General features: G+C 43.2%; 1 long non-coding RNA gene across 1 annotated transcript in view; it reads right to left on the minus strand.

Moving 5' to 3' along the window:
• Positions 1-24,023, minus strand: part of LOC118524490 (uncharacterized) — a 61,054-nt gene that overhangs the window by 25,598 nt on the left and 11,433 nt on the right. Inside the window, exon 2 of the long non-coding RNA XR_013441269.1 lies at positions 18,959-19,158. This is a non-coding gene — a long non-coding RNA (uncharacterized LOC118524490). The remainder of the gene's footprint in view (positions 1-18,958; positions 19,159-24,023) is intronic.

Raw genomic sequence — 24,023 nt, forward strand, 5'->3', positions numbered from 1 at the left:
GCATCTAAGAACAATACCTCTGGTTTATGAAGAGAGCTTAGTGAACTCCCTGGTGACCAGTAATACTTCATCTGTATAATAGTTAGCTGGTTTAATAAAAAATTCTTATTTTGTTATTCAGAAAAAAAGATGCTACATCATCTCAGAGTTCAGGAAATTCAGAGGGGAAAAATGCCAGGTACAGCCCACACAGATTTTGTGAAATTAAGAGGCAAGATATATATATGTACTCACTACCTGAGTCTGAAAGGGAAATGGTTGAAAGAATTTCAGAAATGAAAATCTAGCCACATGAAGGCTAACTATTGCTACAGGAAGTAAAAAGAATGGAATGTAAAAACACTGATGGGTCTTCTTTATCTTTGCACCCTCAATACCTAAGCCAGCAGTAGATACTTGGTAGGCAAGTATTTGGGTCTCTATATTTGTTCCTGAGTTACTGAAAAAATCAAGTGGAAAATTTTTTATTTTGGAACCCAGAAATATGCACACGCAGGCTTACTTGGAAGAAAAACCATGACTGCAGCACTGCCACCTTGTGGCACCATTGGTAAATTACAGGCTAAACTTCAGTGAAGACCTGACTTTCGGAACTTTGAAGTGTTCCTCATAAAGACTGTGCTAGCATTTCCCTGACAAATTTTCCCCTTTCCCCCAAGATCTTGTTGCGGGGTTCTTGTCTCGTGGAGTTGAAGGATGAATTTCGCGGACACGAAAGGGTGAAGTGATAGTTTATTAAGTGAAGGTGAGAACAGAAAGAAAGCTCTCTAGAGCGAGAGGGTCCCAAATGGGTTGCCACTGAGGGCTTTCATGGTCAGTCTTTTTGAGACCAGGGAACTTAAATCTTCTTGACGTCACCACTGATAGCACCATGATTACTTTTCCTTTAAATATCTCATCTCTGATGTTTAAGACGAACAAGGTGGTCTGGCTATGTTCCCTTATCTCTGGTTTCATTACGCTTCAGCATTTCTGGGATTTTTGGTGAGCTTGATCATGTAACCCCCTACCTATCTCCCCCTACCTAGCCCTGCCTGTCCCTTACTCAGTCTCAGCTAGCAGGGTCCCCACTAATGCTGCTTTTTTTTTTAATTTTTTATTAATATATAATGTATTATTTGTTTCAGAGGTACAGGTCCACTAATGTTTCTAGGGTAGGCCATTTCCAAGTTGCTCTTCATAATGCAATTGAGGTCTTCAAACTTTCTTTAAAATGCAAAAGGACAGCATTAGGTGTCATCATTTAAGCTCCTAGGGCCCTCTCCAAAATGACTTCCATTCCAGGCTCTAAAACAGGTGTTTTTAACTTGGGATCCGAGGATGGACTTCAGGGCATGTATGAATCCTTTGAAATTGTTTGTCAAAGTGTGTGAGCATAGGCATATGTGCATCTTTTCTGAGGTGGGACTCCCTATCCTCTGAGCAGATTTTCAAAAGGATCTGTGACTCAGGTGCCTGGGTGGCTCAGTTGGTTAAGCATCTGCCTTCTGCTCAGGTCATGATCCCGGGGTCCTGGGATTGAGTCCCAAGCCCCGCATCTGGCTCCCTGCTCAGCGGGGAGTCTGCTTCTTGCTCTGCCTCTGCCCCTCCCCCTGCTTGTGCTCTCCCTCCCTCCCTCTTTCTCTTTCCAATAAATAAATAAAATCTTAAAAAAAAAAAAAAAAAGGATCTGTGACTCTGAAAAGGTTACAAAATCCCTGCTCTGGGGTGACACAGGCCACACTGACTCTTAAAAGGAGGACAGGGGCTTGTTGTCTCAATAAATGAGAGAAACGGAAGACATTACTGAACTTCTGAACATAATGAAAGATTTGATCTCCTTCTTCTCTGCTTCTCTGCTCTTGACACACCCTCTTCAGACCCCACCCCACCCCCCACACCCCCCTTGCCCCACCCCCCACAGTGGGGAATAAGGAGGGAATCCAAGCTTCATTTGCAGAAGAGTGACAATCTGTCCTTCCAAAGGTTTATGAAGGAAAGGAAGGATTTTATGGCCTCCTGGGGAGATAGATTTATCCAAATTAGCCCGAGGCAAAGGAATCAGGCTATTTAAGATAACACCATCTTAAAAAACAACCTTCTTATTTGTCTCCAGATCAGGTGCCTGGGCTCTGCATCGGAAGTTGACAAATGATTTAGTTATGTTTTCCGTAAGCAGGGGAAAGCGCCTGCTTTTATCTCTGTGATTGCTTCTTTATTTGGCAACTCACAAACTTATCTGTTTTCCCTAATATAATTGCCTGGCCCCTTTCCACAGCTCGCAGTCCTGTCAGGAGGGCTATCTTTCCATGTTCCCCTAGTGTTTAATATTGTTTAAGCAAACGAATTGGACTCTATTTCACTTTGCCTATTTTCTGGTACCAGACCTAGTGATTGGCTGTTCGGGCTTTGTTTATCTTGTTCCTTCACAAAGCTTCACTTGTGAAATTCCCAAAGATAGGTAGTGCTCCTTCCCCCCGCCACTCCCCCCCCCCCCCCCCCCCGCCCCGCACCTTTCCTTCTGTAAATATTTCTCTTCCTCCTGTACTGGGACAGGCACAGGTCTAGATGAGGCAGGATTTATGGGGGTAAATAAGGCTCAGGTCCTGTCCTCGGAGACAAACTTTACATTTCCATGCCCAGAGCTACCAGTGTGAATCGTAAAGGTTGTGCACCGGACAAGGGTGCCCTGCCAAGGGTGCCCTGAAATCTAGCTGCCACTCAGCCTGCCAAGCCACGCACCCCGGAGCAGAGCTGTGTCCCCAGGAGGAAGGGATCCCGAGGGCTAGAAGCAGCCCTTCCCTTAGTACACAGTTGTTTTTTACTAGAATGAAGGCCTATTAACATTCTGGACATCCAATCAGAAGTCTTGAAACCCACAATCTTCTCCTCTCTGAGCCTCGTTTCCCTCATCTGTCTAATGAGGGTGCTGGATTCAAAGATCTGTGGGGGCCCTTTGACATCAGATGCTCTAACACTCATCCCATTTAACTGAAGTGATTCCATTCATCCACCGATCCTTTCCATCACTTTCAAGAATAGGGGTCTTGGTTGGTGGGGGGGCAGGGAGACTGGGATTAGGGCATTCTGGGAAAGTGAGGAGACCTGGTGAGACCTTTTCCAGTAAAGTGTCCTCTCAGGATCTCCGAGGACACATCTCTGCCTTTGAAAAGGTCCTTTCCCTCCCATCTGAGAGCCAAGATATTCACATGTCCCACTCCAGGATAGTAGCCATCATGTCCTTAGAGATGCGATCAATACAATACAGCCAGCCATGCGGCACGGGGGGCGCGGGGGGCTGGAGCATGCGTGGGCCGATCCACCTGCTACCTTGACATGAAATATTGTCACGGCTGTGAAGACTGATGAACTTCTCCCTCCCAGTCCCTGACCCCGTGAGGGGTGGTGGGTGTTTTTACAATCAAAGCACCAACAGCCCAAATGAGAGGCAACAAACAATTATAAATATTGGATTAAATTGACCTCGGGTGCCTGGGGAGGGCATAGAGCCACAGCCAAGCATTAAAGCAGGGAGGGTGTAGGTGGCATGCTGAGGCAGGAAGTGAGCGATGGCTCTGCTGGGTAGTCATTCTTCTGGAAGCCCCATCCTGGGTACTAGAGCAGGCAGGCCAGGGGGGTTCCATCCGACTGGAACCCCTTGCTTTCATCCACCTGATTTATTTTCTCTTTTAAACCCAGCCCTCTGCCAAAGAGGATTTGCAATGGCTAGCAATAAAGACACCTAAAAGTGAAGTTAAAATGAGCTAGGAAACTTTAAAACCTTACTGTAGGGAGTCATTCATTCCCTCATTCACTGGTCTACTTCCTGAAAGAGCAATTCACTATGTCACACCAGCCCTGGGCTGGGTACTCACTTTGATTCATATGGTTCTTGTCATTTAGGAGTTTATAAGATGATTGAGGCTCAGGTTGTATATTAAGAACCTGGGGGGACTAGGCATCCTGGTGTAGAGACTCAGGATGGGCTAAAAGAGAAAAGACCTAACTTTTAGTCCCCAGTTCACTGCTTCTGACTTGGGTGACCCCAGGGCCTCAATTTCCTCACATGTAAAACGGATGGTGGGATTAGGTCAGTAAGCATTACAATTCTCTATGGAACTTGTTAAAGCCGAAGATTCCTGAGATTCTCAGAGATTCTGCTTTCAAATGTCTGCAGAGGAGGCTGGAGTCCATACTTTAGTAGTCTCCTGACCCCCACCCCTAGGGGGATTCTGATGTCAGGGTCTCTGGACACATTTTGAAAAACTGGGCCAAATACTCTAAATAAAGATATTCTCTGAAAAAAAAAAATCAATAGTTCAGCAATAGGCAGAGGGTGATCAGATGGGAAAATGAAGGAGCCAAGGGAGCTCAGAGAAGGGTGATATCAGTATGTAGAGTGGATCAGAATTTGGGGGCTCCTTAGAGGAGTTAACAGTCAAACTACCCCTTATGGGAGGCTTGGCTGTGGCCTTTCATCTTCTGCTACTTAGGATGGAACCAGTTTGTTGGAATTTGGAAAAGTATTTAAATGTATTACATTTTCGGGCGCCTGGGTGGCTCAGTTGGTTAAGCGACTGCCTTCGGCTCAGGTCATGATCCTGGAGTCCAGGGATCGAGTCCCACATGGCTGAGCAGGGAGTCTGCTTCTCCCTCTGACCCTCCCCCCTCTCATGTGCTCTCTCTCATTCTCTCTCTCAAATAAATAAATAAAAAAAAAAAATCTTTAAATGTATTACATTTTCATAATATTTAAACATATTTATCAATTACCCAAACTATAGGAACTATAACTAAAATGGGAAGCAGGATAATGCTTAGGGGGTGATCTTTACTTGAATAAGTATAATTTTTTCCCCCAACTACAAAACTCAGGGGTGATCTTCTTGGTCAGGCTAAGGCACAAAGGAAAAGAACTTTTAAAATGGAAACACAAGTCCAGTATTCAAAGCAAATGTGTATTTTATTCTGAAATGTGAAATGTTCCAAAAATTCCTTTCACTGACTCAGGCTGAAAGGCCAAGAGAAGCCTCTGGATTGTCCTGTGTGGCACTGAAGGCCATTTTTGTGCATGAGCAGTGCCTATGCTAAAATGTGGAGGCCACCCCTTGGATGGCAGTGAGAGGGTGAGTGGTAAATGGGAACCAGAAGGAATGTATGATTTTATACCAAGAAACTAAGGACCTAGAAGATGGATATCCATGAAGTGCTTGAAGGACCTTTATTCCTGGTGACAGGTTAGGGACTCTTCTGATCTGGAAGAGCACTGGGAATCTGACAAGGAAAATGGGTGGAGGTCCCTAAGGAAGGTGGTGGGCCACAGGTTAGGAGGTGGTCCAATCGCCCAGGGTGGTGGCATCCTCCTATTGGCAAGATCATGCTGGCACTCCTGGGACAGCATCAACTGTATCATCCATCATGGTTAAGGAGAGAGGCTTCTAGAACTGGTAGAGGCTGGTTGACAGCCACAAGTTCCCTTCTAGATCCAGATCTTAAAGATCAAAGGATACCCCCAGGAAACAAATCACGGTTTGGGAGATAAGAGTCAGGGCTGGCTTTCTGGGCATGCAGCTTAGACAGGCCCCGTGTTTGGTTTAACGTTCTGCGGTTGCCATCCTGAAATTCTTCTTTCCTTTCCTTTTTCATTCTTTTTTTTTTTTTTTTGAGATTTTATTTATTTATTTGAGGGAGAGAGAGATAGCAAGAGAGAGAGCATGAGCAGGGAGGAAAGGGTGAAACAGGTTCCCCACTAAGCAGGGAGTCCAGTGAAGGGCTCAATCCCAGGATCCCATGATCATGACCTGAGCTGAAGGCAGACAACCCACTGAGCCACCTAGGCACCCCGCCATCTTGAAATTCTTACTAATTTTCTCTTTGAACTTGTGTTTTGGCTTCATGAGCACAGAATTCTGGTGGACCCACAATGTGCAGGAGTTGAGTGAGGCAAGGGAGACAGCATGTATAAGATAAGCAGCGTTTGAGGACTAAGCAGAGCTGCTCACAGCCCAGAGAGGCCACACTTTCCATTAGAACAAGAACTTGCTTTGGACGCAGCCAGAAGGTGGTAATGGTCTAAGAAACACAAATGACCAAGGAACTGTCATATCTTCTTCGCTCATGCAACTTTCCTGAATTTGCCAACCACTTGACACCTAAAACAATGACACAGAAGGGAAGGCAAAGACAGGGTGACAACAGTTCCCTTTCCTTCAGTCCTTCTTACTGCTCAGTCAGCCAAAGGGAGAGAAGGTTGGTAGAATGCACACGAATCAAGAAGTGAAATTTAAAAGTTTAGTTTGGTGCAGCTTGTCCACTATTCTGGTAAGAACTAAACACATATACGTGTATAAGCTACAAAATGAGAACCCTATGATTCTGGTGATTCTGCAGATGTTATAAAGGCTCTTCTATTTGCATGTGAAAGGGCCATAGGATAATATAAAGATGAACGATAAAATTCATGATAAAACACCATGCCACATCAAGAGCCCCCAGAAGAAAAGAAAGAGCATGTATTCTAGTACCTTTAATGGCATTTTCCCATTGGAAAATGCTTTTTAATCAAGGGACCTGAAATTTCATTTTGCACAAAGGCAGCAAATTATGTAGTTGGCCCTGGGTAGAAGACACCTGCGGCTCTGGAAGAAGCTGGGATCTCTCTGTAGTAGGACTTGATGATCATGTCTTCCTGGAGTTATAGTCACGAGTGTTTGAGGCCCTGGTGCCTGGGTTTTACTTGTATTCCTTTCTGTCCCCAGCTAGCAGCTTGCCTTTCCCTCCAGCAAGAGCTCTTTACAGCACCAGCAGAACACCTGCTGTCACAGACTTTCTGATCAAAAAGAGCAATTTAGGTTTTATGACATCTCATCCCCTGCTCCCCCTCAATTCATCCTCCTGCTCCTAAATTCTCTGTTTACAAGCTTTTACCTCCTCTGCAGCTGAGAGCACCTGCTCTCCCTCTTCCCGCTCCTGCTCCTGCGGGGCCACTCCTCTCCACCTGCCCAGGTCATTAAAAACTTGGGTGTTGGCTGCAAGGCTGTGCATCCATTTTCCAGGGGAGCCTTCATGGAATGCTGTGTCCCAGGGTCAGTGTCTAATTCTCTGTGCTTTCAGCCTATGCCTAGGTGACATCTCGTGACTCCGTCTGGATTGGAAGTGGACTCTACGTTTTCAACCATTCTTCATTTTGATGGGAGGTAGCTGTTGCCCGTCTCCTTTGACCATTTCTCTCTCACCCCCGGCCATCAGGCGTTTCAGCCTCCCAGTGCCATTCTTCAGAAGGGGAGTTTCATCCTCTTGGTGCAGTAGAGCTTCTTTTAGGACTTTCTGAGACTTCTGATAAAATTTGATTCATTTTCTGAGCTCAATATTTCATTCATTCCAATCTTCTCCCTAAGAGTTGCATGCCAGCTTTAGCCTGAGATTTTCTTTTCCTGAACTGAAGAGTGTTCGGGCATCATCTTCACTTTACTTAGCTGATCTTTATTAGGGATTCTTCTCACTCTCTGGAAGCCTTATAAAATCGCTAGTAAAAATGTGTGACCTTCCCACAGAGTGTCAGCTTTCCAGGGAATTCTTCATATTCTGACCTTCTCAGTCCTCCAAGCAGCAAGCACATTTCCTGTGTACCTGAATTATTTCTTCAAGTCATCTGATTATACCTTAAGCCCAGATACTTCCTCAGGGAGATGCTTTTTTGGTCTTGACTTCCCTAAAAGATAATCTTTGCTGTTTTGATATTCTGTTCTTAATTGGATAACTTTTTATTTTGGAAATGTCACACCTACAGAAAAACCGAAAGATTTGTGTAATGAACATTCCATATGCTCCTCGCCAAGATTCACTAATTGTTAACATTTTGCCATATTTTCTTTTTATGTATGATATATACTTTTTTGCTGAATAATCTGGAAGGAAATCACAGATAGGACATTCCATCTTTAAATATTTCAGCATAAATCTCCTGTAAGTAAGAACATTTTCCTACCATAATACCATGTTCGCATCTCAGAAAATTAACAATAATTCCAAAATCTAAAATACGACCTATATGGAAAATTTCCTTACTTGTACCAAAAATGAATGGGACAACTTTTCAATCACTTCTTCTAATTCTGCCAAGATCATCTAAAAATACTGTGCAACCTGTTATTTGATCACTTCGTATCTTCTATTCTTTATAGAAACAAGTGTCCTCCCCAAAAGAAATGGGCAAATGCACCACTCTCAAGAATGCAGTAAAAATTCCATGTTCCAAGGGCACAGGATAAAAGTCCAGCCTGGCCTGAATTCCTCAGGTGGAGTGGCCACTTGGCCACTCCTGACATATCAGCTTAGGTTTCCTCTTCTCCACTGCTGTCAAAGATAGCTGCTTTTCTCCATTTGTTCTTGGCCATATTCTGAGGCACCGATGCTTCCCAGTTCATGGGCAATTAAGTTTCCAGACTCTTCTAACATATTTAAATCCTTTTCAGTAATTTCCATTCTAACAATGGACTCCTTTCCTGGGCAATGCTCCCCATATAATTCCTTATTATCCTTCCATTCTGAATGTTATTTGGGTTGAAGTTGGTCCTCTAGTAGTTTCTTCAGGAAGAGTTCATAAGAACAATCTTTCCTAAATTCTTGCATGTTCATAAAATGTTCAATTTTATATCTTTTAAATAAAAGTCATTGAATTATGATTTTAAAGGAAATTTTTAAATAAAAACTTTAGATCACTCTTTCCTTTGAAAGATTATTTGGATTTGTTCTATTATCTTCTAGCAATGGGTATTGACTTAGAGAGGCCTGAAGTCAGCAAGTCACTAATCTTGTTTTTTTTGTTTGTTTGTTTTAGAGAGCTAGAGAGAGTGTGTGTGTGTGTGAATGGGGAGAGGGAAAGAGAGAATCCTCAGGCAGACTCTGCTGAGCTTGGAGCCCAACACAAGGCTCGATCTCACCACCCTGATATCATGACCTGAGCCGAAACCAGGAGTCAGACACTTAACGAACTGAACCACCCAGGCGCCCCTAATCTTGGTTTTTTAAATCTGATTGCCCCTTTATCTCTGAAGTTTAGTAATTTCACTAGTATAGATCTTGATGATGAGAATCCTTGTCTTTTTGGTTTTTTTTGTTTTTTCCTGGAATCAGCTGTCCCTTTTCAATAGCTAAATTCAAATCTTCCTTGGTTTCTGGGAAGTTTTGATGAATTGTATCTTTAAATATTTGTTCTATTCATGATTTCTGGGTTTTTTTTCCCTCCAGGGCCACCCATTTTTTTTAGTATGCTATATTTCCTCGACTTTTCTTGTCTTTTTTTTGGTTGTATTTTTCTTCTGCAGTAATTATATACAAGAAACCGCACATACTTAAGTGTACAATTTGATACGTTTTAACATCTATATACATCTGTGAAACCATTGTCATAAAGAGTGAGCATATTTATCACCCCCCAAATTTTCCAGGACCCTTTATAATCCCTCCCTGTGTCCTTTCCCACCTTTTCCCCATTCCCATGCACCACTGACCTGCTTTCAGTCACTTTAGATTAGTTTGCATTTTCTAAAATTTTATGTAAATGGTATCATACAGTATATATTCTTTTGTTGGTCTGACTTCTAACTCAGTATAATTATTGAGACATCCATGTTGTTGCATATATCAGAAGTGGTGAGGGCAGACATGCTTGCCTGATCTTAAGTGAGAATTTCTCCTCTAATCCTTTAGGTGGTTCATTCCCCATCCTCCCCAACCTCCTCCCCTGGCCCCCTCAGGTGGTTTCCTCACATGTGTGCACTTATCAGAATTCAGCTGAAGACTCAGGAGGGCCTTTGATACATCTCTGGAGAGCGTGCATGCTCTCTCTCATTCTCTGTCTCTCTCTTTCTCCTGGGGCAATAGTAGGACTCATCTCATGAATTTCCCATCTCTCCGAAATCAGTGAATACCACTGAATGATATCCAATATTTTGAACATCTTCGCTTCAAATATTTTGTCTGCTTTTTTAGTTTTTTCTTTTTCTTTCTTCAGGCAGAGGGTAAATCTAGTCCTTATTATGCCATCTTGTTCAGAAGCAGAAGTCACTGTTATATAGACTTTTGGATGGATAAACTGAGCGAAGAGTGTTTCTTCTCCACCTTGTACTTGCAGGAGTTCATCCAGGAAGTTAGGATCCAAATCAGCAGGAATTTTCCCTAAAACCCAGGGATGGAAGTTTGGTCTTCACTTCTCTTCAGACAGTAGGTATAGACAGCCAGTGGCCTGATACTAAGGAAAAACCTCTCCTCTCCCCACTGTCACACTGAGAGTTTCCCCATCTCCTTCCTTCCTCAGGACCAAGCTAGATGCAGGGAAGCTCTGGTTCCTGCTCTGGGCACCCATTTTTCACTCTTCTAAGCAAAGGATTGAGGTTCTAACACTTCAGGTGTGTGGTCCTCACCTCAGGTAAGTGTGCTTGGCAAACTCTCAGACATTTGCAGCCTCTGCCTTTTCTGCTCTTCCCTCCCTCACTCCTGATCTATTTCTACATCTTTTGACACTCTTTCCCTAGGCCTACTTAGAGTTCTGACTTTCTTAGAGTTGAAACAGAGACAGAGTTTGAATTTCTGTTTCTTGTATCTCCTTGTTGCCTTTGGCTGATTTCCAGAACAGGGACACATCTACTTGAGGCTCTCATCTTCCAACTGGAAATCAGGGACCATACCGTCATGGTGGTTGTTTTGCTTTTTTTTTTTTTTTTTTTTGGCATCTTCACGAAGCCTGACACAGTCTCTGATCCCTAGCAGGGAGTCAATAAATGCTGGAAGAATGACTAGCTGACAGAGCAATCCCCTCATAACCTGGGTCTACATATTGCGACAGACCTTTGCTTCCTCTCTATCTGAGATGTCCCAGAATGCATGGACATCTTTCCCCAAGGAGTCTGGAGCTCCCCCAAGCCCTGAGAGAGCTGGAGAAAGTCTAAGAACATTAAGACTGTTTGACTCTGTCTTTCAAGAGCATGGGCTTTTGAGTTGGACAATCTGAGCTTGAAATTTGGCTCTAAGATTTACTGCTTGTTAGACATTGTACTCATCAGGGTTCTCCAGAGAAACAGAACCAATAGGATGGATATGGTTAGTTAAAGATAGAGATACTATCCATTGATTTAACTACTTAACTGTATCATCTCTCTATCTACCTATCCACCCACCTATCCTGAGAGAGATTTTAAGGAATTGGCTCATGTGACTAGAGGGGCTGGCAAGCCTGAAATCTTCAGGGAAGGTCAGTCAGCAGTTTGGAAATTCTGTCAGGCGTTGATGAATATCGCAGTCTTCAGTCCAGAGGCAGTCTGGAGGCAGAATTCCTTCTTCCTACTCTTAGGCCTTCAGCTGTTTGGAGGAAGCCCAACCACATTAAGGAGGATAATCAGCTTTACTCAAAGTCTCTTGATGTAGATGTTAATCACATCTTAAAAATACCTCCACAGCAATATCTAGACTGGTGTTTGACTAAACAACGGGCCCCACAGCCTAGCCAAGTAGATACATAAAATGAACCATCACAAATACTGAGCAATCTATTTGATCTCACTGAGCCTCAGTTTTCTCAGCTGTGAAGCAACGCTGTGATTACAACTTCCTCAGAAGACCATTGTGAAAATCAAATTGGATAAATATGTAAACCACCTAACATAACATCTGGCAAATCAGGCACTTGCTAAATGAAAGCTACTCTAGTTTTGTCTAGAAGATGTGCCTGGCATGGTCTCCCGGAACCCAGCCCACTCTCTTCCATGTCCCTCCGCCCTCTGTCTGTATTACAAGGGCTGGAAGTTTTTTCAAAGGCCAGACTCCCTTGCAGTAGAGATTTTAGGCTGACATAAACTCAGTCAAGATTCAGAAGGAGGAAGTGAGGAAGGCTGGACAGTCGTGCTTGTAGCTGCCTGAGGCCAAGTCCAAGTTCCTGGTCACCACGTTTGTGGGTTCACATCATGGTGACAACAGTAGCAGAAGCAGCAGTTTCCTGACCTCTGGCTGCAGCTGTGGACGTATGACCTTGAACCATTAGCCTTCAAGTGGCCCCTGACTTCTGATCCTCCTGTAGACACCTAATTGCTTATATCAAGTCTAATTGCTTTGGGCTTGAAAAACCAAGAGTGGTTTCTGTTTCCCACACCAAATCCTGAGTGCTAACAGAAGACTTCACTGAAGGTGACTTCATGATGCTCTCTGCTCTGCATCTGGAAGGCTCTAGGTCCAGGAAGTTTCCCTGGGTCCTCCTCAGAGAGAGACAGGGCACCATGATGACAGCTTTCATAATGATCTAAACAGAGAAAGCATCAGCAACCACCAGCCCTGCCACAGGGCATTTTACTAACTGCACTGATGTTGCTTGGCATTAGGACCTCAGCGTAGAACAGACAGTTCTGCTAACTGGAATCTTCCATTAACATGATGTTCTGCCTCTGGATGTTGCTCAGACCCGAGCTTGGGCATCTGTCTCTCCGCAGCCAGACTTTATTGCATTGTAATATTTATAGCGATAAACACTTGCGTGCATTTAAAGGAATAGCTCCTTAAAAACAACAACAACAACAACGACAACAACAACAACATCACATTTCCCAAATGAGGACACAGACTGCAAATTCTTCATCATGGGGTAGCAAAAGCAGCCTTGCATCCTGCCCTGCCCCACCCCCGCTGCAGCCCAGGAGGGGGATATGAGGGATTCATAAAATCAGTGAGAACCTTAGACACACTGGGGGGCTGGGGAGTGCTGACTTAAGGAGCCCCAAGTTGAGGGTTAAGAAAACAGGGAGAGACAGGGAGGCAGGAACATGAAGACAGACTGGATATGACTGCTGAGGGCAGGAATGGCTTTGCAGGGAAGCACCTCCTTAAGATTTTTTAATAACAATAGCTTTTACCTTTATTAAGTGCCTATGTGTATATTTCACATATCATGTTCCTTAATCCACACAACAATCCTATGAGAGAGGATTATTAGCCCCATTTTACTTATGAGAAAACTGAGGTTTAGAAAGATTATGAGATTTCCTCTAGGGCACTGGTGGAAGCATGAATCAAATCTAGAGGGTCTGAGCCCAGAACCAGGTTTGTAAACACTGTGCTGTATTGCCAACTACAGAGAGTGATGAGAGGTGTTATACCAAAGAAGGGGCCCAGAACCAGTTTGGGAAATAACACATTTCTGAAATTCTGGGTTAACGGAAATGAAATAGGTTGGATGTTTTGTCTGTTTGTTTTTGCTGCAGGACTTCTCAGAGCCTTTAATATGCTATTGTGACTGACGGGAGAGAGAGCCACTGAAAGACAGGGAGGAAGAAAGAAGAGTCTTGTTTTCACAAGCATTCATAGACAGATACAACTGGTTACCTAGGAAAGTATTCCACATCCAGCCCCAGACAAAATGCCATGCAACTGAAACAGAGAAGTTTGTGTGTTCAGTAGAAGACCGCTTTTTAGTGTAAGCAAGAATACATACATACATACATACACTGAATAGACTACAAATTGGGAAGAAAAAACTTGCCTAAAGTGGTCGTCCTTAGGTAAGTTATGCCAAGGTGCCCGTGATTTGTGTTTATTTTTACTTTCTGTCCTTACAATGAAAACATCCGCTGTTTCTACACTACATTACCGCAGACAGAGCTGGCTACCTAATTTGCAAAATGAAAGTGCAGGGCTCCTTGTTCAAAAGGCAGGAAAACAATGTTATTAGATGTCCAAAAATAGATTTTTCTTTTCTTCTGGGGTCTCTCCGCTGGTCATGGTGTTATTTATTGGCTATGTAAGGTCCTTCTAAGTAAAGAAAAATGACGGTTTTCAATTATTAGCATGAATTTGACTGTTCTTCCTTTACTGTGGTAAGGCCAGTTTTCAATGCAGACTATTAAACCAAGAGCAGAGCCCTTGTAAGCACAGGACTCCGTGTGGCTGCTGGGCTCGCATGCCCGTGAAGCTGGCCCCTGCTGCAGAATGGGAAGAAACATGGCTTTTGTTGTACACTTTTCAAGCAGCTGATTTTATGCACTTCCGACAATACTATCAAGTTTGTGACATTTACAGCGTTTCTCTTGTGGGAAGTTATGGCACGTTTTTGACCGATAGGGTCCACCTTTGGAAGAATATAATGACAGCTTCATTAGAGAGAGAGGAGAGTCAGCAAGAAAAATGTTTCCTTTGCACTTCTTGGAGCTGTAAATGTCACTGCTCATTGTAAGGAAATGTGTCCAGGGCCAGAGCTGATAAACCAATCAAGTGACTTCAGGTGAAGGCATTCATAAACATGTTTGAAACTTGTCTGGCAGCTTTAGGCCAGAGGCTGAGCAATGACTTCCTTGGGAGAGAAGGAGAGAACACAGCACCATTCTTCCAACTAGGAAAGGCACTTTTCTTTCCAGAGACTGCACTGGACAGAGTTCAGACTGCTCTTTCCCTGCCACACAGGGTCTGGTGTAATCTGCCTTACATAGAACCAACATTCTGCCCACTGGTGCCTCTTCCTTGCTCATTCATAAAACTCGTACTTACAATCCTCAAAAGGACATTACAAGGCTTGTGTTAGCTCCCCCATTTTCTGGGTAAATAAACTGAAACTTCAAAGGGTGGTGTGATTGACAGAGGGTCACCCAGTCAGAGTGGGCTGCCCTGAGCCTGGACATCTCCCTGTCTCTGGGAATCATCCTGAGCCCTGGCTTTCTGAAACCAGGTAGATTCAGCATTGCAGCGCTGGCCGCAGGTCTATCTGCTGTTCTCACAGGGGTTGAGAATTTTATTAAACACCAAATGTGTACACACTGCATGCACACACACACACACACACACACACACACGTGGTATATAGTCTAAAAGTGAAATATTCAAAATCTGAGCACATTCCTCTGAAATGTCCTTCATGGTAGCAAATTTTTACCTCTTAAAGTCTATTTGATTTTTGGAAATGGAAGAAAATCATTTGGAGCCTATGATATTGTGATTTATAATGAGAAATATAGATCTGATCTTTGTCTCCAGTTCCTGACATGGGCTCCTAAAGCCCTTGCAAATTCCTAAGTAATACGTGCACTAGGAGCATCTTTTGTGCTAATGAGGTGACTCTGGGCAGGGTCCTGGATGGCTCCTGGTTGGGGGTTGGTTGGTCACAAGAAAGACAAGCCATGATTTGAAGCTTGGAATTTTCAGCAGCCCCTCCCACTCCTCTACAGAGGAGAGGGGGTTGGAAATGGAGTTAATAATTAATCATGCTTATGTGAAGAAATCTGCCTAAAATCCCAGTAGAAGGGGTTCAGAGAGCTTCCAGGTAAGTGAAAGCATCTGTGTACCAGGTGAGTGAAGCATCCCAACTCCACAGAGACAGAAGCTCCCTCCCAGACATCACCCTATTCATCACTTCATCTGGCTGTTCATCTATATCCTTTATCATAACCTTTCATAAACTGGTAAAGGTAAGTTAAGTGTTTCGCTGAGTTCCGTGAGTTGTTCTAGCAAGTTAATTGAACCCAAGGAGGGAGGTCGTGGGAACCTCTGATCTGTAGCCAAGGCAGACATACGTTGTGGGTAACCTGGCTCCTATGACTAGGGATTGGCATCTGAAGTGGAGGAAAAGTCTTGTAGGACTGAGCCCTTCCCCTGTGGGATCTGACACTGTCTCTGGGAGGGTCAGGGATCTAACTTTACCTGGGCAGAGTGTCAGAATTGAGCTTAATTGTAGGACACCCGGTCACAGAGAATTGCCACCTATGTGTCACAGATAAACTCCCACACATTTGGTGACCAGAAGTACTGGAAGTGTTTTGTATGAAAGTAAAGGGAAAACCACAGGAGGAGAAAGTCTTAGGTTCCGCCTCTACAGAGCCTGGCAGTTCGGTGGATTGAGTGAGCTGTGAAATTTTTTTTTTTTAAGATTTTATTTATTTATTTGAGAGAGAGAGAATGAGAGAGAGAGAGAGCATGAGAGGGGGTAGGGTCAGAGGGAGAAGCAGACTCTCTGCTGAGCAGGGAGCCCAATGTGGGACTCAATCCTGGGACTCCAGGATCATGACCTGAGCCGAAGGCAGTTGCTTAACCAACTGAGCCACCCAGGTGCCCGAGCTGTGAATTTATTTAGTGGATAAAGTGGTAAAGTGGGTAATCGGGATGGGGAGGGAGTGGCAGAGTGAGGGTGTATGTAGATGGATGTGTTGATGTGTTTTGCTGCCTACCCTGAGCCACGCACCCCGGCTGGTGCTGCTGTCCTAGTCCTCAGCTCATCTGTGGCCACACTACAAATGTGGGTATTAGTATCCCCATCTTCTAGGTCAAGGTCAGAAGACATAAAATTACATTTTTCCACCAGTTAGTGGCAACACTGGAAGTAGAATCTAATCTGCCTTAAGGGAATGAGAACTCTTTTTTTTTTTCATTCAAAAAATGAAAGAAACAAACAAACAAAAAAGAAACTCATAAAGCAAAGAGATGATTTTCTCATTTGGCTCCAACAACTGGCTCTGCAGATAATTTTAAACCAATGAATTTGAAAATGTTTTGAGAAAGGGCAGCATCATGTTAGTAGGAGTAAAGTTCCCAAGGAGACCAGTATGATGGGGACAAACACCTCACGTGGCTGCTTCTGCATTATTTTTCTTTCAAGTCAGAGAATTTCCTAGCCACACCTTGGATAGCGTTCTTTAGAACTCTAGATCTTGGCACTAGAACAAACCTTGGAGACCTTGCTCAGCACCCTCATTCCAGGGAGGCAAAACTCAGCACCAGAGATGGGGAGTAACTTGCTCAAGTTCACACAATGAATTTGTGCCAGAGCCGTGACTACACCCAGGTCCTGACGATACAGCTGCACCCTGCTTCCTCCCCACATTCCCGTCCTCACTGATGAATCTCCTAACAAGAACTTTTTATGTGTCAGACACTTAAAGTGCATTCCCTTATTACATCTTTAAGGAAATGTTATGGGTAAGAAGGATAATAAAACCAGAGAAATTAGATAATAGGGCCAAGTTACAGAGCTAGGAAATTGAGGCCCTAGGACTTGAACCCAGGTCTGCCGACCTCCAGGTTCCATGTGTTTAACACCCAGCACTGCCTCCTTTTGTCCAAGCTCCTTCTCCTCCTTCCTTTTGTGTCCCAAGGGGCCTGGGATAAGGCACTTAAACCCATGCTCCCTCTAGCTAGTCACTTCCCTTCTTTCCGTGTTTAACAACACAAATAGCCTGTCCTCCTGGCACGTTTGTTTTGTTGGAGGCTTGCTTTATTCCCTGGGAACCCAGAGGAACAATGAGCTGTTACCCAAGCCCTCTGGGGCTCCGCCCCCATCCTGGACCGCTTCCTCAACTTCCCCTGGTCACGCTCACCCCCAGTAGAGACTGCGTGGAGGCCCCTCCAGCTTGTCTACAAAGTGCGTCAATCACTTGTTTACTGGGTTTTCCTGCCTGGCCCTGGGGGTTCCGCTGGCTATTTCTTCTCTCTGAAAGTTCTCCTGAGGTGAGCTTTGATCTTCAGATGGGAAGGGGCAACAGGAAGATGATGAGAGATGCTAGGAGTCTGTCAGCATCTGACTCACTCTGTGGAAAAAAAAAACAACAAAAAAAACCGCCCTCACTTAAAGCAAAGCAAGGATGCTGGGGAAAGCTGCATCCCTGCCAAGGGCCTGCATGGAAGTCTTCCTTTTTTCTGGGACAGAGTTGGAAAAGGAATAAAATTTCCACAAGCCAGAAGTAAATTCTCCTAAGCTTTTCTACACTTAGCTAGCAGTAATAGTCACTGAATAATAAACCAACATATAACCTTTCCACAAAAAGCCACGGCTGCGGACCCCCCAGTGTAGAGAGATGTTTTTACATGTGCGTCTTCCCTTGGATAAGGTTGCTTGGGCCCTCACAATCCATATTAACATGAAAATGTACCACTCAGTAAGGACAAGTAAATAATATTAAAATAAAGTACCAGTCAGGGTCCCAACAAGAAATGGAAGAGATACTCAAAATGGTCTGACTGAAGAAAATTTCATATGGAACTATTCAAAGGGGTGTGTGTGGAATTAAGGAAACAATAAGGGGTGGTGAGGCAGGGAGGGAGAGGGGAAGAAATCCCCTTGACTTCTCTCTTTCCTGCCTTCTGTTCTTCTGACAGTGCTTCCTATTGGCAGAACCCACTAAAAGCCAAAGAACAGAGGCACCTGGGTGATGCAGTCCATAGACATCAGCGTCTGGGGCACAATGCAAGGCGGACAGGGCATGGATCAGGGTGAATGGATCAGGAGGGGTAAAGGAAGAATACACAGCCTCCTACCTCCTACCCTCTTGCTAACAGCTTAAGGAGTGGTTCTGGATTGCTTTTCTATGCAGAGATGTCTTTCACGGAATCCAGGTTATTACAACAGGATTCCACGTGCTGTAAAACCCATTTATTAAACTGGTCTGAAAAACCTCAGCATCATGCTGCTGGTTGGGTATTTTGTTATGCCTGCTGCATCTTGATTAGGGCTGTGAGAGCGGGAGAACCTTATGTCCCTCTTCATAGTTCCCTCTGTTCAAGGCCCAGAGGGTACATATGAACATATGAGTTCAATATTTCACAGGGTGGTTTTGCTTGGTATGCAAATTTTTATTATAAAGTGTATTATATGTATGGAGGAGTATTTTAAATACATGTAAAGTTGAAAATATAGTATGTTTAACACCCACGTACTTATCACAAAGATTAATAGAACATTAACCAGTACCTCAAAAGTCTTCCAAATGTCCTTTCCTAAATAAAACCTCCAACCTCGTCCCCAGAAGTAACCATTATCTTGACTTTTGTGCTAATCATTCTCTTGATTTTCTTGATAGGTTAACCACCTAGGTATATTTTTCTAAACAATGTGTATTCTGTAGGAGCATAAATCTAGCAAAAAATGAAAGGGCAATGTTGGAAGGCATCCAGGAGCGAGAGAAGCTAAACAGTCCTTGGGTCAATCTGGTTTCAGTTTCCTCAAGAGTTTACTTACAAGAGCCTCTTCTGGGGAAGTAGGTGGACAAGGTCATGAGTGGGTCTTGGGAAAGCAGAGTTGGATGTCTGGTAGGTCTATAGTGGAGTCCAGGCATTGGGTATCCAAAAGAAATATGGTTCAGAGTGTGGATTCCTCTGGATTTTCTGCTTTACCACAGCCTACTTTCAGCTTCTGAAGTAGATCAAAGCAGGGTACTTCTGTGGGATGAAAAGAGCATGCTCAGCTGATCAGAAAATAGGCCATAGTAGGAAAAGCAGCAGCCACATTAGAAATGATTAAGGCAAGTCAGAACGTATCGTGGGCTCAGCCAGACTCACCTGGGAATTCTGTTCTTAGATAAAGAAGAAAGAAGAAAGAAGAAAGAAGGAAGAAGCAGCAGCAGCAGCAGAAGACTGATAGCAGTGAGAATCTTGATGATGACAGCTCTCAACACATCGTCTAAGGCACTCTGCTATCACCTGGCCTGCTTGTCCCCTAGGCTTGGTAACAGCTATCACTCTGAGACCACCATTTACCATTCTCTTGGGTATTTCTTTTACCCCATCCAGTGCTGGAGCATATGTTTCCTGTACTCGATGTCTTTCTCTTTCTTGGCATACTCTTTTTTTTGTGGAGCATATACTCTAGGAACTCCCTGAGGAAGGGCACATGGGGGGAGAAATCTGTTGAGACTGTACAGGTCCAGAACTGTTTTTCACAGTAGTTGATTTATACTTGGGCTGGATATAGAATTCCAGAGGGGGGTTAATTTTTCCATCAGTATTTTGAATTTCTCTATTGTCTTCTTGTTTCAAGTTTTGCTGTTGAGAAATCTGAAGTCATTCTGATTCTAGATCTTTGAGATTATATATATATATATATATATATATACACACATATATATATAATACTTCCTGCTGCTGGTAGCTTGTGGAATTTTTTTCTTTGTCTCCAGTGATCTGAAATTTCACAATGATGTATGTGCCTTGTAAGTTTCTTTCTTTCATTCATTAGGTTGGGTATTTGGTGGGTCCTTTCAATCCATTCTGGGAAACTTCTTGAATTATTTCTGTAAGAATTTTCTACTCTTCCCTATTTTCTCTGTTGTCTCTTTTTAGAAATGCCATTATTCTAATGTTGAACATTTATGATGGTCCTCTCTTCTTTTTAATGTTTTCTCTTATTTTCTTTCTATGTATGTTTGCTCTTTTAGTCGGAAGATGAGAGTGAGATGAAATTTCCTCAATATTATCTTCCTACCCAGTTAGTTTTTCATTTCTCCTATCAAGTTTCTCATTTTCAAGAGCTTTTCAATGTTCCTTGAACATTCTTTAAAAATATATAGCATCCTGGTTCTTGTTTAATGGAAGTTCTTTTATTTCTCAAAGTATATTAATCATAAAATTTGTTTGGGAAATTTTCTTCCCTGCATAGTTTGTTTTCTCCAAATTGTTTTCCTCTGTTTTTGATCTCTAGCTCCCATAACACAGGCTTTCCTTAGATGTAAATTTGGCTGTATGCTCATGATAATGAACAGGAAAGTAAAAAACTAATTAGAAGTTCTGAGCAGGGTATGGGGCCTGACAACTTTGAGATTCAAAGTAGGGTGATCTGGCTCTGTTGTTGGTTGGGAGAACACCAAAAAAAAGTATTTACTTTTCAGATAGTTAGGTACTCAGGGAATGATCCTCCAGTATCCTGCCATGAGAGTAAGGGGCTAGTTGCTAATATACTGGGAGCCAGGCGTGGAAATAAGATAAACATATAAAGAGTTAGTCCTACTGCAAAGCCCTGTTTCTAATGAAGTCCTCAGGAATGGGAAGTGGGAAGGCACTGTCAGTCCATGCATGCAAAACATGTTGCAACCCTTGTTATACACCAAGCTTGCCCTTGCTGTAGTAGAAAACTGAGCATCTAAGTGATGGGGTAGGGAATAACAAACATTTGCCAAGTGTTTGTTTCTTTTCTTTAAGCAACACAGTAATAGATTCATGTGCTTGTGCTCATTTAACATCCACAAGAGGCCTGCATTATAGGCATATGGGAAATATTAACAATTTGTCCTTTTTTTTTTCCATTTTGTAGTTGAGTAAACAATGGCCAGTGAAGATTAAATTAACTGACCCAAGGTCAGACAGGTATTGACAAGAGGATTCACATCCCAGTCCTTTGATTCCAAGGTTCTTTATTTTTATTTTATTTTAAATGATATTTTTCTGAGTAAAGAAATACATGCTACTATAGGTATCTTAGAAAAATGTAAATTTCCAAATAATTTAAAAATATATATATATAAGGCCACGACTGTGTAACATTCTTTCACAGGGACATGCTATAATTTATAACAATAAATTTATCATTTATTTGACTGTCTCCTAATTTGAATCATTTAGGCTGGTAAACCTATGCTCTTTCCACTACATAGCTTCAGCCAAGAGCAGCAGGCACGGACAGGGGTCAGGATCAGGAAAAAACAGGGTTCCAGGCAGGTCCTTAGGTAGAGAGCTGCTTATTAAGGGCAATTTATATGGATACGGTTCAGTACCCTGGAGAGCTCCACATCGTCGCACTCATGGGGGATTTAACATAACAATGGCTGGCGTTCTCTAAGATTCTGAACTGCACCTCCAGAATAGAATGTTAAAAACAAAACAACAAAACAAACAACACACACACACAGCTGGGATTGGTGATCTTTTTGTCCCTGAGGGATTCAACTTTACTCTCCAGTTCAAACAACTTTGTGGGAGTAGGTCATTTTTCTCACCACTAGGCCTGTTTTTCATGCTGTTCCCTTAAGCTGAGAAGGCCTAGTTAATTTCTACTCATCCTTTCATGTTCAATTTATCATTAGTTTCTTCAAAAAGCTTTCTGAGCTCTTTTTGTCTTCTCCCTCAAAATTTTTCCCCTTCCTTCCTCTGCATCCTGATCGTTATATATGGCACACTAGATTACAATTGTCTGTTTGTCCTCCTCATTAGACTTTGAGTTCCTTGAGGGCAGGGACTGAGACTCGGTTATTCTTTAGCCTTAGTAACTACCAATAAATAATATTCAATATTTAATAAATGATGCATTATTTATAGGCAATAGGGAGCTTTTGAAGGTAGTACTCAACCAGGGGTAATTTCGCCTCCCAAAGGACATTTGGAAATGTCTGGAAATAGTTTTTGTTGTTGCAACTCAGTGGGGTGGTGCTACTCAGTGGGGTAGGTAGAAACCATGGATGCTTCTCAACATCCTACTATGCACAAGACAGCTCCTATAACAAGAATTATCTGTCCCCAAATGTTATTCATGCAGAGGTTGGAAAACCCTGTTTTAGAATAATGAAATGGATTTTATCACATTTAAGTCTTCAGAGGGCAGGGAATCCATCTGGCTCATTTTACAGATGAGAAGACTGAGCTAGTTGGTTATAGGATCAGGGAAAGAACTTAGACCATGGCACCCTTTCCACACAGTTGCACTGGCTAACATTTTTTTTAACTATCCACTATTTTAAGTTGTGTAGGAATAGAATAGTTTTTTAAAATGCACACTGTCCTGGGTTCATCAAGCAGGTTTGGGGGACAAGGATGAGACTGTTCAGACTGGAGAAAAAAATGTGGAGTCACAGAACAGGCACAGCCAGCCTCATCCCATCCCCCATCCCCCCTACACTGGCCTCTCTTTTCTGGAAAGATATGCCACAAATCTAGGACTGAGTGGGAAGATTTCTCTCAATGGCTCATTTCTGAACAATTCAATCTGCTCTGGGAAATGAGAGATCAGCTTGTAGAAGAGAGAATTATTTTAAGCCACTCTGCATTAGAATCAATTAAAGCTCTAGAGGGCCCAGGCTGCCACAGGAGAATTCACTCTAATTGCCATAGACCAAGGGGATCCAGTATAACTTTCCTCCTATCAATAACTCCAAGGGAAGCTCTGAACCAAATTTGATGGTTATCTCTCTCTTCAAGTGCCTCAGATTTAGAATGCTCCTGATCCCAAAGAGTGCCCCACACATACTTCTCATGAGCCAAACCTGCCATTTTCCCAGCAGTAATCAGAGGCCTGGGCTTCTCCCATTTGGCTCTGTTGACTTAAAAAAGCCAAATGTGGGGCGCCTGGGTGGCTGAGTCGTTAAGTGTCTGCCTTCGGCTCAGGTCATGATCCCAGGGTCCTGGGATCGAGCCCCGCATGGGGCTCCCTGCTCCGCAGGAAGCCTGCTTCTCCCTCCCCCACTCCCTCTGCTTGTGTTCCCTCTGTCGCTGTGTCTCTCTCTGTCAAATAAATAAATAAAATCTTTAAAAAAAAAAAAAAAAAGCCAAATGATTCAGGCACAATACACAGTGAATCAGCAAAGGAAGGAAATGTGGAAAAAAGAATCTGTGTGGCATCTTGAATAAAAGTGCCTTCCAATAAATTTGGTGAATTGTCTTCAAGGGAATCAGCTGAATGTGTTAATCACTTATTGTATATAACTGTCTGGTGCATATGTGATTAGCTGGAAATGATATTTGTGGGTCTACTGAGGCTCTGAAATGATGCACAGGGAAAGCTAGATTCTGTAGAAGGAGCTCAACTTTCTTTGCTAAAGTTTGCCTTGGAGCATAAAAAACCTTCCCTGTATTGGCTGCTACTGGCATGAGAACATGAAGGTGCTACGGGGGGTGGGATGGGGACAGAAAAGGATAATAAGCATCAGGTCCCGACAAGGAAATGCTATCTCACCACCTCCATTCCTTGTTCTCTTCCTCATCCCTGCCCCCACACAGCACCCCCTCCCCCTGCCACACACACACACACACATTGGGGAGAAGTAGTTTATTCACTCAGAATTTGGACTCAAATGATCTGAGTTTGAATTCCAGTTCTGTTCCTTTTCAGAGCCTGAGTCTTCACATATAAATTTGGACTAATCTTTTTTTTAAGAAAAGATTTTATCTATTTTAGAGAGAGAGAGAGAGACCATAAGTGGAGGGGGGTGGCAGAGAGAAAGGGAGAAGCAGACACCTCGCTGAGCAGGGAGCCTGGTGCAGGGCTCCATCCCAGGACCCTTCTGGAGATCATGACCTGAGTCAAGGCAGATGCCCGACAG

This window comes from Halichoerus grypus, chromosome 9, assembly GCF_964656455.1.
Source record: "Halichoerus grypus chromosome 9, mHalGry1.hap1.1, whole genome shotgun sequence".
Lineage (NCBI taxonomy): Eukaryota > Metazoa > Chordata > Mammalia > Carnivora > Phocidae > Halichoerus > Halichoerus grypus.